The sequence below is a fragment of the Xenopus laevis genome, chromosome 2S (genome assembly GCF_017654675.1).
Source record: "Xenopus laevis strain J_2021 chromosome 2S, Xenopus_laevis_v10.1, whole genome shotgun sequence".
Taxonomy (NCBI): domain Eukaryota; kingdom Metazoa; phylum Chordata; class Amphibia; order Anura; family Pipidae; genus Xenopus; species Xenopus laevis.
The window spans coordinates 39,105,971-39,122,271 of NC_054374.1; the positions used below are offsets into that span (position 1 = coordinate 39,105,971).

General features: G+C 41.4%; 1 protein-coding gene across 4 annotated transcripts in view; it reads right to left on the reverse strand.

Moving 5' to 3' along the window:
* The window catches only part of LOC121393110 (protein kinase C delta type-like), a 37,925-nt gene extending 21,686 nt beyond the window's left edge, over positions 1–16,239 (reverse strand). For 2 of the 4 annotated variants that reach the window (XM_041583674.1, XM_041583673.1), the window contains exons 1-4: positions 15,271–16,239; positions 10,740–10,819; positions 5,546–5,612; positions 3,982–4,189 (exon numbers count right to left, since the gene is read on the reverse strand). The gene's annotated coding sequence lies outside the window, so the exon portion shown is untranslated. Of the gene's footprint in view, positions 1–3,981; positions 4,190–4,924; positions 5,070–5,545; positions 5,613–10,739; positions 10,820–15,270 lie in introns of those variants that run through there. The other 2 variants (XM_041583675.1, XM_041583676.1) reach the window with 2 other exon arrangements.
* Positions 16,240–16,301: the final 62 nt, after the last annotated feature.

Sequence of the window (16,301 nt, forward strand, 5' to 3'; positions counted from 1 at the left end):
TGATGATAGGAGGTGGTGACAAATGTCTGTACCCCAATGCCTTCTAAGTAAATTATCTGAATACCATTGCCTAATTGCTTGTCAGAAAATCTTTGCCTAAAGCCATACATTCCGTGTCATAGAAGGTAATGTGGGGATTGCAGTATTAACCAGTGCCATAAGTATTATGTCAAAGTAACAAATGCCAATAATAACTTACATATAGTGATGAGTAAAAATCTTCACTGCGTTTCGCCTCAAAAATGATGCCCATGGCCTTCAATGGGTGAAAACTATTGTTGTGACTTTTATGGATCTTGGTGAATTTTCATAATTTTGCAAATTTTGGTCGAATCGCAAAGGGTCAGATTCACCCATCACTACTTACATACAGTATATATATTACTGAAAGCCATTTAAATGTCACACATAGCCACACTTGTTTTTCGTTCAAATTGCAATTGTGTCCTTGGCACATAATGCACCATTTATATATGTTATTGTGAGTCTATGTGCCAGGGTGTAGTTGTTAGTACTACTAGTTGATCAGGATTGCTTGTGCCAAATCTAACAGACTCAAAACAGCACCACAGCAACTATTTCTGCCCCTTCTATATGTGTCTGTCTGGTATATGGAAAATGTGTTCTTTTTCTAACAGTGAAGAGAATTACAAAGTAATTAATCTAGGGTTCACTCACTCCTCATCTACTGGATGTTTGGGGGCAAGAAAAAAGATATATGGAAGGATGGAGTAAAGAAATTCCAACTTGCCATTTTCAGTGGTAATGATTAAACAAAAAAATTAATTGGTATCACAGTCCCTCCCGTTACACCCCTAACCACAATTTAATCTACAACAAAACTTATCACCATAAATACTGTCTAGGGCTGATGATACCAATGGTAATACTCACAGCTTTAACAAAATGTAGGTACAGTAAATGCAAAGTATAAACTGCTCCTTGAATATGCTTTACAAATTAAGAATGTTTCTTTTGTAGCCAGTGCCGACTGGCTTGTGAGTAACCTGTTGCTCACCGACTCCTTGGATGTTGCTTTCAGGCCTCAAAGCAGGGGCTTATTTTTGAATTACAGGCCTGGAGGCAAATTTTGGCTGCATAATAACCACCAAACAGAACAACCTGTAGGCTGCCAGTCCACACAGAGGCTACCAAATAGCCAACCACAGCCTAATTTGGCACCCCAAGGACATTTTTTCATGCATGTGCTCCTCCCCAACTCCTTTTACTTTTGAGTGTGACTCACGGATAAGAAATGTTGGGGACCCCTGTTCTAGAGTATCAGTTAGCTAGTCTTCTATAATTTGTGAATTTCTCCGACCTTTGACAGAAATATTGTAATAAATATCTGAAGCATAGCCTTACAGCAATAGTACAAACTATAGCATATACATTTAATTCATAGTACTTTATTCCAGGGACTAGTCCAATTGCCCTCTAGGAAGCCAAGAAGTAATTTCCCCTTTGAAACAACTTTGTAAGGCAGGTTTCATGTCAACTTAATAGTTAGATGGATGTCTTATCTCAACCTCATCTACTAGTACACTATGTTACTTGTTAAAAATGCATTGTACAGTGCCAGCAAAGAAACAGCTGTGTGTGACATTAGCCGTAGCCTCTCCAAACAAACAAATCACCCTCCCCCTATGCTACTGAAGATACTGCACTAAGGGGTTAGTTAAAGATGGGTCCCTTATTAAGATTATATCATCAAAATAAAAATTCGAGCAGACAGGAAAATCCTACACATAAGGCCAATGTAATTTTCCATATTGTCCCAAGGGTGACAATAAAATCTCACAAAGGAAAAACACTTTAAATGGGTGGTTCACCTTTTTTTTTTTTTTTAAAGGTAAGTTTTATTTCTCATTTTTAAACACATACAACAATCATACGTACAACAATAAGTACACTCGCAGACTAGACTGTACAATTTAGGCAGGAAGAAAATATGGCACATGCTATCACCAAGCATAACACAATACAGTTATTGAGCAGTTGAGATGGACACTATCAAACTCAGGGGGACTATACATCTGACGGTTAGGTTGGGACCCTCGAGGATACGAAGGATAGCAAACCATGCGGGGTGTCACAGTAGGAGATGGACTCGGCTATGACCTACTATAGAGGGGTCGGGGCAATGTCATTCCACAAGCCCCAAATTTTATCGAATTTTGTTGGTGTTCCCCTAATTTCGTAGGTGAGCTTATATAGGGGTACTGCTTTGTTAATCAGTCGTATCCACGCATTGAGAGAGGGTGAGAGGTTACCCATCCAGTGAAGGGCTACAGTTTTTTTTGCATAAAAGAGTAGGATACGGAAAGAGATTCGAGTATATTTAGCTGGGACTATCTCTTCTAGAACCCCCAAAAGGCAAACTGCAGGTGAAATTATTCTTGGGAAGTCAAGATTATCTGATAGATAGTTTACAACTTGTGTCCAAAAGCTCAGTATGTAATGGCATTCCCAGATTAGATGGAAGAAATCCGCAGCTTGTTGGTGACACCTGGGACAGGAGTCGCAAGGGATCGGAGTCGCAAGGGATCTGGCCCATCAGTTTGGGGTGGTTCACCTTTAAGGTAACTTTTATTATGTTCTAGAATGGCCAATTCTAAGCAACTTTTCTATGGGGTTTCATGATTAATTTTAATAGTTTTCTAGTTATTTGTCTTTTTCTTCTGACTCTTTGCAGATTTCAATTGGGCATTACTGACTCCCTTCTAAAAAACAAATGCTCAGTAAGGCTACAAATGTATTGCTATTACAGATACAATGCGCCGAGGGAAAACTTGAAGAAGTAGGGAGCGAGGATCCTCCTGTGAGCCACCCGCAGACAAATCCACTCTGGTCATGTGGTGCAAACTTCAACTCCTTAAAGACACACTAACGTACTGCTGTAGTGACTGGATCCAAAAAGCTTCAATGTTTAAAACTTGAAATTTTATTAGGAACTTGTTGTTAAAAAGCAAAATCTGAACATATGGATGTTGTGGGCGGGGGGGGGAGAGCATGTATTGCTATTGTTACTCTTTATTACTGATCCTTCTATTCAGGCCCTCTCCTATTCATATTCCAGTCTCTTATTCAAATCAATACATGGTTGCTAGGGTAATTTGAACCCTAGTTACCAGATTGGTTAAGTTGAGGAGCTGCTGAATAAAACGCTAAATAACTCAAAAACCTTCAATAATAAAAAATGAAAACAAATTGCAAATTGTCTCAGAATATCATTCTCTACATCATACTAATAGTTATCTCAAAGGTGAACAACCCCTTTAATATACAGACTCTCAGTGTGGTTGTTAAAATGTAGGTGACAACCAGCAATTACAGAAAGAGACTACTACTAGTTAACACCACTTTGTGCCAAGCTATAAGGCTTATTCATATATTTTAAAGGTGAAACCAAGACATAAAGGTTTGAAAACTCTCATCACCAGGCCACATTTGCACAGATTCCTCAGTATTTGTTTTGGCACATAATCCTCAGTATTCCTGCGGGCACATTCAACACATAAGGGCATATTTACTAAGGAACGTAAATTGAAATTTAGTTGAATTAAAATTTTGGCCAATTATCTCTGTATTGTTCAAAACAAGAATGAATTTTCGTCAAAATAAATTTCTCCAGATCTGTCATTATAAAGATAGAGCAGCCACTTTTGCATCTTATGATCCACATTCTCCATGCTAATTGCCCATATTCGTCACTTATATGTGGAATAAATTCACCAGAGAATTGCGGTGACCTTTGGTGAAATTGGACGAGGACAAAATTCACAAATTAGTGTACAGTATATGTCCCATATTTCACAGAAATCTGGAAGTACAGGCATCTGCTATATTTTTGAAGACAAATTGGCACAATTTTTTGTAATCACATAATCCCTGGCATTCCTGACGGAATAAATAATTATTATGCCACCTAATAATTAAAGTATTTCTGTAGACACATAATCTCCAGTATTATTTACATACCTTAAAGGAGAAGCAAGGGTATTAATAAAGTCCAGTGCCCAATGATTGTCCCGGTTCTTGTCTCTCAAACCTCTGTAATGGTTTTCTGGAAAAAAAAGCTACACTGTACACGGAGTTCCCAGGTATATTTTAGTTTGCACAGACATCATTCCCGTACACCTTAAGATGGTTCTGCACACGCGCCATTTTACTGGTTTACATGTCACCACTGAAATAGAAAAAACAGTGGATGTACAGTAAGTTCAACAAGGCTATTTAAATAAGGCCTTATAAATGCAGTTCACTTTTTTTGTTTACATTTAATTCTTGTTTAAACATTATTTGACATCACTTTCATACACCCTATGTCACTTCTGGTAGCATGGCCTGCTGCTAAATATTAGACTTGTCTCAGAACGTTCCTCTTCCAGCCCCCACAAAATTCTACAATGGTGTGGTGATTGGATTGGTGCACTTGTTTAAATATTTGAGGCATGGTTCTGAAAAGTTAGCCTATGATAAAGGGGCAGCTTTATCAAGGGTCAAAAAAATAACTTCGAAATTCGACCATCGAATTTAAATACTTCGAATTCGAATATCGAATTCAACATTTTTTCATCGAATTTGGGTATTATGCAGTCAAAGTAAAATCGTTCGATCGAACGATTAAATCCTTTGAATCAAACGATTTTATCACACGATCGAACAAATCTGCCCCTTAGTGTTTATGACACGAAACGTGTAAGGCTGTGGACACAATAAACTTTCTTCACTTTTAACTATTGGCCTGGTGGAAGTTTGCCTTCTTTGAGTACCTGCTCTCAAATGGTTTTTCAATATTCATCTCATTGGCTTTCCAGAGCACTCTGAAGAAAGCAAGTCAGAGCACTTTGTGGAGGCCTAGATAAAGGAGATATGCATCTATGCTATGTATTCCTCCTTGCTTGCAATTGAAGGGTCTCACCACATCTCCACTACAGACTCCTCTCCGGGAGCTCCACTGTGGCCATTGATCGCCAGGCTCCTAAATGCAAGGCACCAGAACACCATATTCTTTCTGGCCAGGCACAAAAGCAACCTCCATTTCCAAGCTACAAGGATATCAGTATCTAAGTACAAAGGCAGAGAGACAAATTTCATGAATGTAAAAATCGCTTAAGAGTATCCAAACTGGAGTACACAATGTTATAGCCTGCATTGCTTGAGTCACAGCAGACTGCAAAACCTATTTTTATAGAATTCAACAGTTAACGTTTCATACCGCCGGCCACAGCGGGATAACTTTGCTTTAACATATTGTGCTCTTAGGCACAAGATTATCTACAAACCAAAAATGGTCATCTCCCAATGACTTGCCACATACAGACAGTATATGAGTAGGTGCACTGCCTGGTATTCTATGTAGTGTAGTCAGAACACAAAACACGTATGGCTGTTACTGCCTCTTGTACTTCAGTTACCATGCTTGTTTTTACAATTCTGCCTGGAGGACTGCTCTTTGAGTCCTTGCTCTACAAACTATATGGTGGTTACAGAACAATCAAACTGAAAGGGTGCCACACATACCAAATGTTCATACACTCACCAAGTTGAAACGGTGGTCCAGATGCACCATCCCCAGACTCTCAGCTCAGGAACGGAATACCGCACTGCTGCAAAGAGTGAACCAGCAATTATACATAGACTCAGGACCGCCATCAGAAATCGCAGGGCCCCATACAACAATTTCCTGGGCCCCCTATTGGTGGTCAGGGCCCCCCATAAAAACATTTGTGGCCAGGCCTCCCCATTTAAAAATATAGTGGAAAAAATTGGTGGCCAGGCCCCCCCCCCACATTATAAGAAAATTGGTGGCCAGGGCCCCTTAAACGTCCATGCCTTCCCGAAGTCAGCAGCTCTCAGAAAGATGGGGGGCTCGGCTAATCAAGTAAGTGTGGCGTGGCCGGCCCCCCTTACCCTCGGGCCCCCTACAACTCTCCACCCTGTTCCCCCCCTTATGGCGGCCCAGCATAGACTAATATGCTATTCAATAAAAAGGTATTGTTGGTTGTTTTGTAGTACACAATGGTTATTTCAAGCAGGCAACTAAATTCCTGCTGTGCTATTGCCCTTACTCCTGCCATATGAGAACCTTCCTGGTAGTTTCCTTTTTAGGAACTATCTGCTGGAAATGCTGGTGGATCTTCACTGAAGTCATTTGCCAATGGCTCCAAGAAAAAAGAAACTAAATGAAAATACATTGATTTTTGAGACCTGGAATGTCCCTGAACTACCAGTCAAGGTACTTACACCAACCCCCTGCCACCCAATTATTAGTCTGACACGATCATTCCAAAGCACATGCACAGCCGGAAGTGATGTCACCACACACAGGAAGTGTCATCATTCCAGCAATTGATCAGTGCCATAACTAGGGTTGCCAACTTTTCTGGAAAAAAATACCGGCCTTCCTATATATTTATAATTTTTCCCTATTAATAACATTGGGATTGTGCCTGACTATTAGAAAAAGGTGCCAGTAGATTGAGTGCAGAAGTCTGGGATTCAAACATTCTCTGCCCAAAACCCAGCTGTTTTGTGGGTATTCCTGGGTACCCAAGCTGATGCAGTACTCACAACAGAAAGTGTAAAGTGATAACAGGATGATCAGAAGAAAACAGAAGGTTTGGTAAAGTGGTAAAGGGAAAGTTATCAGAAATCGCACATACAGTACATATGTGTTAAAAAAAGTTTCTTGAACTTGATTGATGTGCGTCTTTTTTCAACCTAACTTACTATGTTAGTATCAGGGGCGTTTAGGGGGTCTTTACTGCCCTGAAGTGGCCTTTGTGATGCCGCCCCCCTCACACACAGTGCATACCATTTCGAGCTTTGGAGTGGGTGTGGGAAGGCTGCATCACTAGTGCAGAGAGTGTATCAGAACTAGCAGAGCAGAAAATTCGGATTTAAAAATTATTTTGGCTCTTAAAATTACCAGGAGCTTTTTGCAGGCTGCTGCTGCCTGAGGTGATCATGGCAGCAGCATTACAGATTACTATGTTAGGTTGTAGGTTAGGTTTCTAGTAGAAAGGATAAGACAATCCTTCTGAATAACATGTCCCAAACTTGCAATATTCACTCTCCTTTGTACAAACACACAGAGCTGACTGAAATCTATTAAAACTTGTGTTCCCATTCTTTGCTGTTTACTTGTTTTATACAGTAGCACAAATGTTAAATGGTTTTCATTTAAACAATAGATGGAAGTTTGCACTGGGTGGGAGTGGTGGGTAGCAAAAGAGGGGCCCTGATTTTCTCAGGGTGACTTAAGCAGCTTTTTTTTGTAAAGGGGCATATGTGTGGAAAATGTCTGACCAAAACCTAATTGCCCTACAACTTATTCTAGTGAACTAGTACATCAAATCTGCATTATATTCTCAGGAAAATTAATGTAAAAATGTGAGCCGCAAATCCCAGGGATTCTTGTAGAAGCAATGTTAATTGTGAAAATGCAGCCTGAGTGCACATTAAGTACAGATAACTTTCACTTCTCTTCTAAATGGCTCTTTTAGGCTGGGAATGCCCTTGCTACCCCAAAATATATTTTGTAGCAAAGCATTGGAAGGACAAATAAAGACAAGAGCAAACTCCAGAGATGACAGCATTCCTCAAACATGGATATGAGCGGCTTGCATTCAATTAAAATACTAATTTTTCAACCCCCGATTCCTTCTCTAAACTTATTATGCCATAAAAACAAGCTTTTCTTGCTTCTAAGTATAGCACGCTGCAAGGGGGTAAAGTTAAAATGCCTTCAAACTGCTGCTTCTCTCACGCGACCTCAAAAAGTGGTACAAACAGGCACAACTCCCAAAATCTAGTGTGCAGATTGTTTGACACAAACACATAGCGGTTAAGCACAATTATAGTTTCTGTATATTATCCATTTTTACACTACTGCGCATAGGCAAGTATCATTCTTTGTGAGGGAGCACCAGGTAGGGAATAAGTACGTTTAAATCACTGAGAAGTACCTAATGTTTTGCTAGTGAATGTTTGTTTTTGCCCCTGCCAGTAAATTAGCATTTGCTTGTTTTTTGATTTCCTAAAGTTTTTGGTCAGCTGCAGCTCCTTATGCTATGGATATGCCATCCCCCAAAAGTCATAAACAGATTCAATGTTGTTATTTTCAGCAGAACCTAGTACCACAGGGTGCCCAGAAATACCCACATTACTCCTCTCAGTCTGCTCCCATTTCATCCTATCCATTCACTCATGGGCGTGTGGAGGGTTGCATTATTGGGGGGGTGGGATTTTTTTTTACCAAATATATATCAGGTGCTGCTCTACACCCACCCCTTCTCCTGTCCAGCTGGCGCATGAGAAATTGTCTATGCGAATGCTCTGACTAGACAAGAGAAGGATACCAACCCTTAGCTCTGCCACTGAATTTCACTGCATGTATCTGGTGGTGGGCAGAGGGCGTAAATTGAGAAAAATATTTTAAATTTCTAAATATATATATATAGGCACAAGAAAGCTGCCACCATAAGCACATGCCCTCAGTAGAAAATACAAGCCTGTCAATAGAAGTAATGCAAGGGTGATATAAAAGGATGTTTGGAGCCCAATGGAAAATATAGTTTTTACAAGATGCTGCAAGGAACTTGTAACATTTCACCTGCAGCATCTTGTTCCTATTGGGAACTGGTCAAGAGGTAGAGAGAGAGTAGGGGAACAGTAATCTGTGAGTTACCAGATTTAGGTCCTTCACATACAACATCATGTTATACTGATATCTATGGGCCAAATTTCTTTGACGTTTGTTGGATAATAAAACAGAAATTGATTTTAAAAACCAAAACCTCAGCATCTTATTTAATCTAGCCCCCGTGATGCCATGCAACCGTCTTTAATAAGATAACGCAATACACCAACTCTATCTGCAGGGAATTTTTTGGAATTGAAGTAATGCCAGGGCTGAGAGCAGGATTGCCACATGGAAAATATGAAGCTAGATGCCAATGTTATTTATAGGGCATTAACATAAAAAAATTGCAGATATTTCCGATATTAACTGGTACTGGTATTAAAGTGTAGCAAGCAGTCACAAGTAGCCTTGCCTCCCTTACTGCACATACACATAAGAAGCCAATGATTGAAATAGTTACGTGCTTTTAAAGGCTTACTTAAATTCTAAGTATGCTATACGATGTATAATTTCTAAGCCACTTTTCAGTTAATCTATTTTTTTCTTTTTATGGTTTTATAAATTATTAGCTATTATTTCTGGTTCTTTCTGGCCAATGCCCCCAACCAAAAACAGAGAGGCTTTAATTGTAGCATAATTAGTAACTGCTGTAGCTTATATTTAGTTCATTTCTAGAGTTGGTATTATTACATATGGCACATCCCAGCTGTAGAAATTTACAAACATAAGGAAAATTATATTGATGCATTTGTTTGCTCAGCATGATAAGTATTATAAAATAGATTGTGATTTTGAAAATATTTTGCATCTTGCATTAATAAAAAAATTACTGTGGTTGTTTTTTCTACCTTTCTACTATTTTTCTGCTCTAATGGTAAGAGCCATGTCCAGCTAAATACTCAGTCATCATTAAATGTCAAATTGCACAAAGTGTGAGAACTAAGCCTATCCTTTTAATAACAAACTCGTCCCTCTACCTGTATGCTCCCCATGCTATGCTGCCAAATAAATCATGCTCCTTATTACAGAGGCATATGCCCAGAGGAACTACCAATGGCCCAGTAAGTGCACTCAAGTCTCCTTTAAGTTCTAGAAATCCAATTATAGGCAGTAATAACAGGGCTGAGCTGGGCATCCTGGTGCTGCTTTCTGCACAGAGAGCTGGATTTTTTTTATTTTATGCTTAGGCAGAGGGACACAAATAGCAAATGAGAACTAAGGGATGTGCTATTGCAGACCGTAGTGCTCTTACACTTTTGCTCCATGGGTCTTACATGCCCCTTTTTTATTTGTGTTCCCCATGCAGAGCCATTGGTCAACAATTGCTCAAAACTCAATTTACTTTGATTTGCTTTGGGAACTAAACATGCTCTGGGTCTGTACCTCTTAATAAATTCTAAAGTCAGTTCTGATTTTCAGGGGCGATCCTGGCCCCTCTACCATGGCTTGCTGCTGCTCCCCATTTGCAATTTTGGAGCAGGAGGGGGTCCATGTTGTTAGTGTAGATAAGCACAATTGCGATCTCTGTGCTAGAAAAGCTGGATTACTGGTTTGAAAACTGGAAATTTGTCCCTTAAAGTTACCAGAAGCTGCATTTTTGCCGCCCCTGGTAACCAATGGTGCGCTCCTGCCTAAGGCGAGTTTCTCAACTCACCTCAGTGGTGCAGTGCCTTTGCTGACTTTGTGGAATGAGCCCAAACATTACCCACACAAATGAAACATACTAAGTCACTGCTTAAATGGGTCAAATAGGAACAAAAATCCCTCCCAGCTGCTAAACAAGGTCATTTTGGCTTTTTTTTTATACACTTCATATGTATGCCCTTTCAGACCTAATACGAGTAATAAAATGCAATGCTGACCACAGAAAATATGAATGTGTAACAACAATTTCCACTCGGCCTATGAATAAATCAAACAGCAGATGTCACTGTAAGAATACAGATCAATGCCTGCGCCTCACAAACACGAATCTGCTTTACATAGAAATGAAAACTGCACAAAGCAATAATAATTAATTTAACATGAAATGGGAGTCACCCATTTGAAATCTCTTTGGCAACATCCTTCATTTCTTACATGGACTTACCATCTGGAGTCTGTGGGTGGGTGCGGTGTGCTAAGGTTCCATTAATGACAAGGGAAGATGCTGTAATCATTGCAGCAGGTCTGTGTATGTAATATAAAACATACATAAGAAAATAAGGAAGATGGAACACTTTTAAGCAGCATACTCAAAGACAAGAGAATATAGCGTACCGGGACATGTATTGTATCGATATCGCAAAAGGTGATAGTGGGAGATGTAACCTCATGGGAAGTGTCACTAAACAGGGAATATGTTCTCTGTTCACAAAATATTGTTACTGATTCCTGCACGCTGGAGCGTTTTTGAAGGAACATGCAGATGCTCCATTCCAGTGGCCAGTGCTGCAACAAGAGGTCTAAGACAAGAGATACCTCACAACATGTTCTAAATACATTCTATTCTACCATTCTAAATGCTTGGAATTCTTTAAATGGTAGTTTAAATGTTATAGAATGTTTAATTTTCATTTTCAATTGTTCTTCATGTTTCAGCCTCTTTCCAGCACTCAAATGATCACTGACCCTAGCATCCCAAAAGATATTGTTCCGTAAGGCTACAAGCCTTACTATATGTTTTTATTCAGGCCCTCTGCTATTAATTTTCCAGTCTCTCATTCAAACCACTTCCTGGTTTCTAGGGTAAATTGGACCCTAGCAACCGGATAACTGCTGAAATACCCAACCAAGGAGCTGCTGAACAAAAAACATAAATAATTCAAAACCCATAAAAAAAATTTAAATAATGTCTCAAACTATCACTCTCTGTATCATACTTCACTTCACTAAAGGTGAACAGCCCTTCAACCAATCTGAATTGAGTGCACAGTGCGTTTAGAATGTGGTGCTTTAAAGTGAGGCCCACCAAAACTGTACTCATGCAGATGCTTGTAATTTCCAAAAGGAATTCAGCATGTTGTGTTCCACTTGAGTATGGTGCTTACATGTGCCTGTGTGAGTACGGGCCCTTTAAAGTGAATACGTTCTTTCCTGTGCTCCCATGCGGCTGAACTGTTTAAAAGTTAATGCAGGGGGTAGCAGGCAAAACTGCTCGTGTGTACGAGCCCTTGATCAAGTCGCTTTTGGGCTAAGATACACAATATTAGGATAACATTAAAGTGACTTCTCCACCTGTGTGGATGGCAAGAATTTTTGGTAGATTCAGGACAGAAGCAAAACCTACTAATTTCTATGTCATTGTCAAACTGTATCCATTGGTGTTGACAGCAAAAATACTTTCTGTTATTTGAACTACTTTGGGTTTTGCTGAAAGGTTTTAGAACTAGTTTTCAGAGTTTTCTCCACAGGCTTCTAAATATACAGGGTCGATGAATGCCCTGCAGCACAGAAACACAGCATTTCTAGTCAAGGAAGAATCTGGATAAAAAAAAATTGCCAATATGCTAAATGTACTTAATCCTATTTTAGGTTTTTATTTATGTATTTATAACATAAAGAAAAAAAAGAAAAAACATTAAACAATACAACAGTGGTTTTAAATCCCAAAATATCTCAGATACAGTGATTTCGTTGAAGATTAAGAGTTAACACATGACGTCATCAGGGATCTGGAGTACCAGGGGGTGGGTTCAGTTTACCTATTTAGTCACAGGGAGGAGGGCAACAAGATGTTGTTAGTTTATAGCTTCCACCCAATCACCCCAAACCTTATCATATTTATGCGGGCACCCTCTTGCCATGTAAGTAAGCTGTATCAGTGGGAGATGCGCTCTCACTAGATTGAGCCAACTGGTGAGTGTTGGAGAAGAGTGGGCCATCCACTGTAGAAGGATGGACTTCCTGGCATAGAAAAGCAAGGTTCTAAACAGAGTACGAGCTGCCGAGTCTAAACCAATATCATCTATGATACCAAAAAGGCAAGTCTTGGGTGCTAGTATTTTCGGCAGGGATGTTGTGTTCTGGATGAAGTTCAAAATTTGTTCCCAAAAGTGATAAATTTGTGGGCATAGCCATACTAGATGAAGGTAGTCAGCCCCAGAGGCATTGCATTTAGGGCAACGGGAGGAGTCCCGAATCCCCATACGATGTAAGCGTTGAGGGGTCAGGTGGAGTCGATGGATAATTTTGAATTGGATCAGCTTGTCTCTTGTAGAGATCAAGTAATCATATGCTTTACCTGTTGCCTCCTCCCAGTCCTCATTGTCTAATTCTGGCAGGTCCTGGTGCCATATCGTGTAAGCTGTGGAAAAGGGGGACTGGAGTGTGGAGAGAAGCATAGAATAAAGCGTGGTGACCAGCTTTGTGGAAGAGGGGTTTCGGAGAGTGGTTTCAATGTTGGTGAGTGCAAAAGGCACTATAGTTCTCTGGAATTGCTACCGAAATGTCTGCTGAAGTTGTAAGTATGAGAACCAGGGGAGCAGCTCTCCAGTTCTAGTGTGCTTAATTTGATCTCTGGGCAGCAATGCCCCAGCGTTGGTCACCTCTCCTAGGGTGCGAATGCCCCACTGAGGCGACACACGGTATTGTACAATTTGTTGGAAATCGGGTAGATAGGAATTTCCCCATAGTGGCAGGCCTGGAGAAAGAATTGGTGGCTTCAGCTTGTACAATTGCATTATCTTCTGCAATGCTTTACAGGGTGTCACAATAATTGGATGATCCGTTAGAATATCGGATATCTTGCGGAACGGTAAGTATTTCAGTGACTCAATTGAGGTAGCTAGGGTTGCCTGTAGTGGAACGTTAGGATTAATGGGATCAGGGGCGAACCACCACTGAACATAGTACACCTGTGCTGCTAAGAAGTAAAATTGCCAGTGTGGGAGGCCTAGACCTCCCTCTGTAATTGGTGCCTTGAGCTTGGCTCTAGCAAACCTAGGGGGTTTATTGGCCCAGAGGAATGCGGCCTGCATTTTATCCAAAGTGGTAAAGAATTGCTGTGGAATGAAGATTGATGAATTGTGGAAGATGTAAAGAAATTTAGGGAGGAAGATCATTTAGGGTAGTTAGGGTATTGGAAGGGGTCTGGGCTTTAGAGAGATACGCCAGGATCTTCCCATTTTTTCCCCCCTGGTCGAATGTTCTCTGTGTAGCATAGAGTAACCTTTTCTGTGTCAGTTTGACTCTGGTTCCCTCTAGTTCAGTTTGTGCCGCCTTGAGCTTTTGTAGGGTGTCTGGGCTTGTGTGGGTGGTGTACTCTTTCTCTGCCTCTATCTTTCTGTTTTCTTTCTCCTCTAATTCCTCCTTTGCCTTTTTCCTGACCCCTTTGATTGCTGAAGTGAGGACACCCCTAAGAGTGGCTTTCCCTGCCTCCCACACCATCCCAGGAGGAGCAGTTCCGGGGTTGATCTCCCAAAATTTGTCGTTAACTTCCCTGACCTAGTCATGTGTAAGCCACAAGGGGCTAAGACGCCATAATGCTTTTTTTGCAACCTGTTGGGTATCCAAGTGTATCATAATTGGGGAGTGGTCGGAGATTGCCCTGGGTAGGTATTCAACAGAGGTTACCTGGGGGAGGAGGTCAGAGTATACAAAAGCAATATCAATACGGGAAAGGGTGTTATATGTGGCAGAGAAGCATGAGAAGGCCTTCTGGTCTGGATATTTCCAGCGCCATAAATAAGTAAGATTCATTGCTTGCATCCACGCCGGGAATTTGGGTGTGGGTTGAGGACCGGGGATTAATTTGTCCATGTTAGAGTCTAAGATCACATTGTAATCTCCCATGAGTAACATGGGAGCTGGTGGGAGGGTCATCAGTATACCCATAATGGTATCTAGTAGGTCAACATTAAATGGTGGGGGTATATATATATATATGCTGGCCAAGGTAAGGGGCTGATTAGATAGGGTACATGCAAGCAGTACAAACCGCCCATAATGATCGGTGATCACATCTTCTACCTCTAATGGAATACCTTTACGGGTTAGAAAAGATACACCTCTGGCATGGGAGGAGAAAGTAGCATGATAGGAGCGGGCCACCCATGGTCTCCGGAGCACCATCAATCTTTGACCTATCAGATGGGTTTCCTGCAACATTAGGAGGTCCGGGGTATATTTTTTAACATAGTCAAATATCAGTGCCCGTTTAACCTTGGAGTTCAGTCCCCTGATGTTCCAGGAGAGTATTTTAAGTGTGCCCTCCATATTGTGTAGTGAATATTAGGCTTACAGGGTAATGTGTAACCGCTATGTGTGGCAATAGAATGTCATATGGTCTTACGTCATTGAACCATAACATACAACAATTAACAACAACATAAATGAAGCTGACCCAATAAAAAACCATCCCTCCCAACCTGACCTAGAACTTGGCACGTATTAATCCCTTAATTAAAGTAAGTAGAGACGTGCTCGTGGGGTGCACATGGCTAACTTCTGAGCATAGTGTGTGGCACAAAAATACGCTGTGCCGATGTTCTCAAGTCCAGGACGCCTACTAGTGTAGTTCTTTGCCACTGGTAGTAAGGTAGTTAGATAACTGCGTCCATTGTGTATGTCCTGTATGTGGGTTTCCAGTGGCATTAAACAGGGGTATATGGTCCTGGGGTACTAAGAATAGGTAGTCTCACCTGTCATGACGGTAAATGTCCTTCTCAACCTTTGCGTGTTTCCTAATTTTGTCTGTTGGGGCTGACCCTTGGGGATGGAGTGCCCCGGGAGTCCAACCAGTCACTGGCCTCTTATGGTGTCTGGAAGAAGAGGGCCCTGTCCCCAGCTTGGACCCGCAGCTTAGCCGGGTATAGCATTCCATACTTGAAATTGGCCTTGCAAAGTCGTCGTTTGACTGCTGTAAAAGTTCCCCTTTGGCGCTGCAGTTCGGCCGAGAAGTCCGGGTACACAGAGACCTTCCTGCCACCCATCATGATATCTGGATTCTGACGGTCTGCCTGCAGAATCGCATCTCGGTCTCTGAAGTTGAGGAGCCGGATTAAAAAAGGTCGAGGAGGGCTGCCCCACGGGGGGTTCTTGCCTGGTACTCGGTGGGCTCTCTCAACCGCAAAGAATGGTGAGAATGAGGCCGTTGGAAAGGAGTCTCGGAGCCAGCATTCGGCAAAGGCTACCGGGTCTGCTCCCTCCACTCTCTCCGGGAGACCCACCAGTCGAACATTGTTGCGCCTCTGCCTGTTCTCATAGTCATCTAGTTTATCCAGACAGGTTTTGAATTTTGTGTCTAGGCAGGTCAATGTAGCAGGTAGGGGGTTGCAAGTATTCTCTAAGGTGGATATTCTGTTCTCATTTTCCCGTACCCGTTCCCTCATGTTTTGCATGTCTGCCCTCAGCAGAGAGAGGTCTGTTTTTACCTCTTCTAATTTAGTAGACAGCGATGTCCGGCAATCTGCAATTGCATCTAGCAGCATCCGGCTGTGGCGTCAGCGAGGGGGAAGAGTTACTGGGTTCAGGGTGGGTGCCGCTCGAAGTTGCACCATTCTGAGGAGAGTGTCTTATAAATTGTTCCAATTTGGAAGCTGCATCAGCCTTTGTTTTCTGTGTTTTAGTGCTGCGCATTGTCTGTTGCGGGTATATTATACGCTTAGGTAGGTTGAGGGTAAGTTGTTGGAGACTATAGAGTGCCGGGCACGCGGATTTTGTTTCAGTTCAA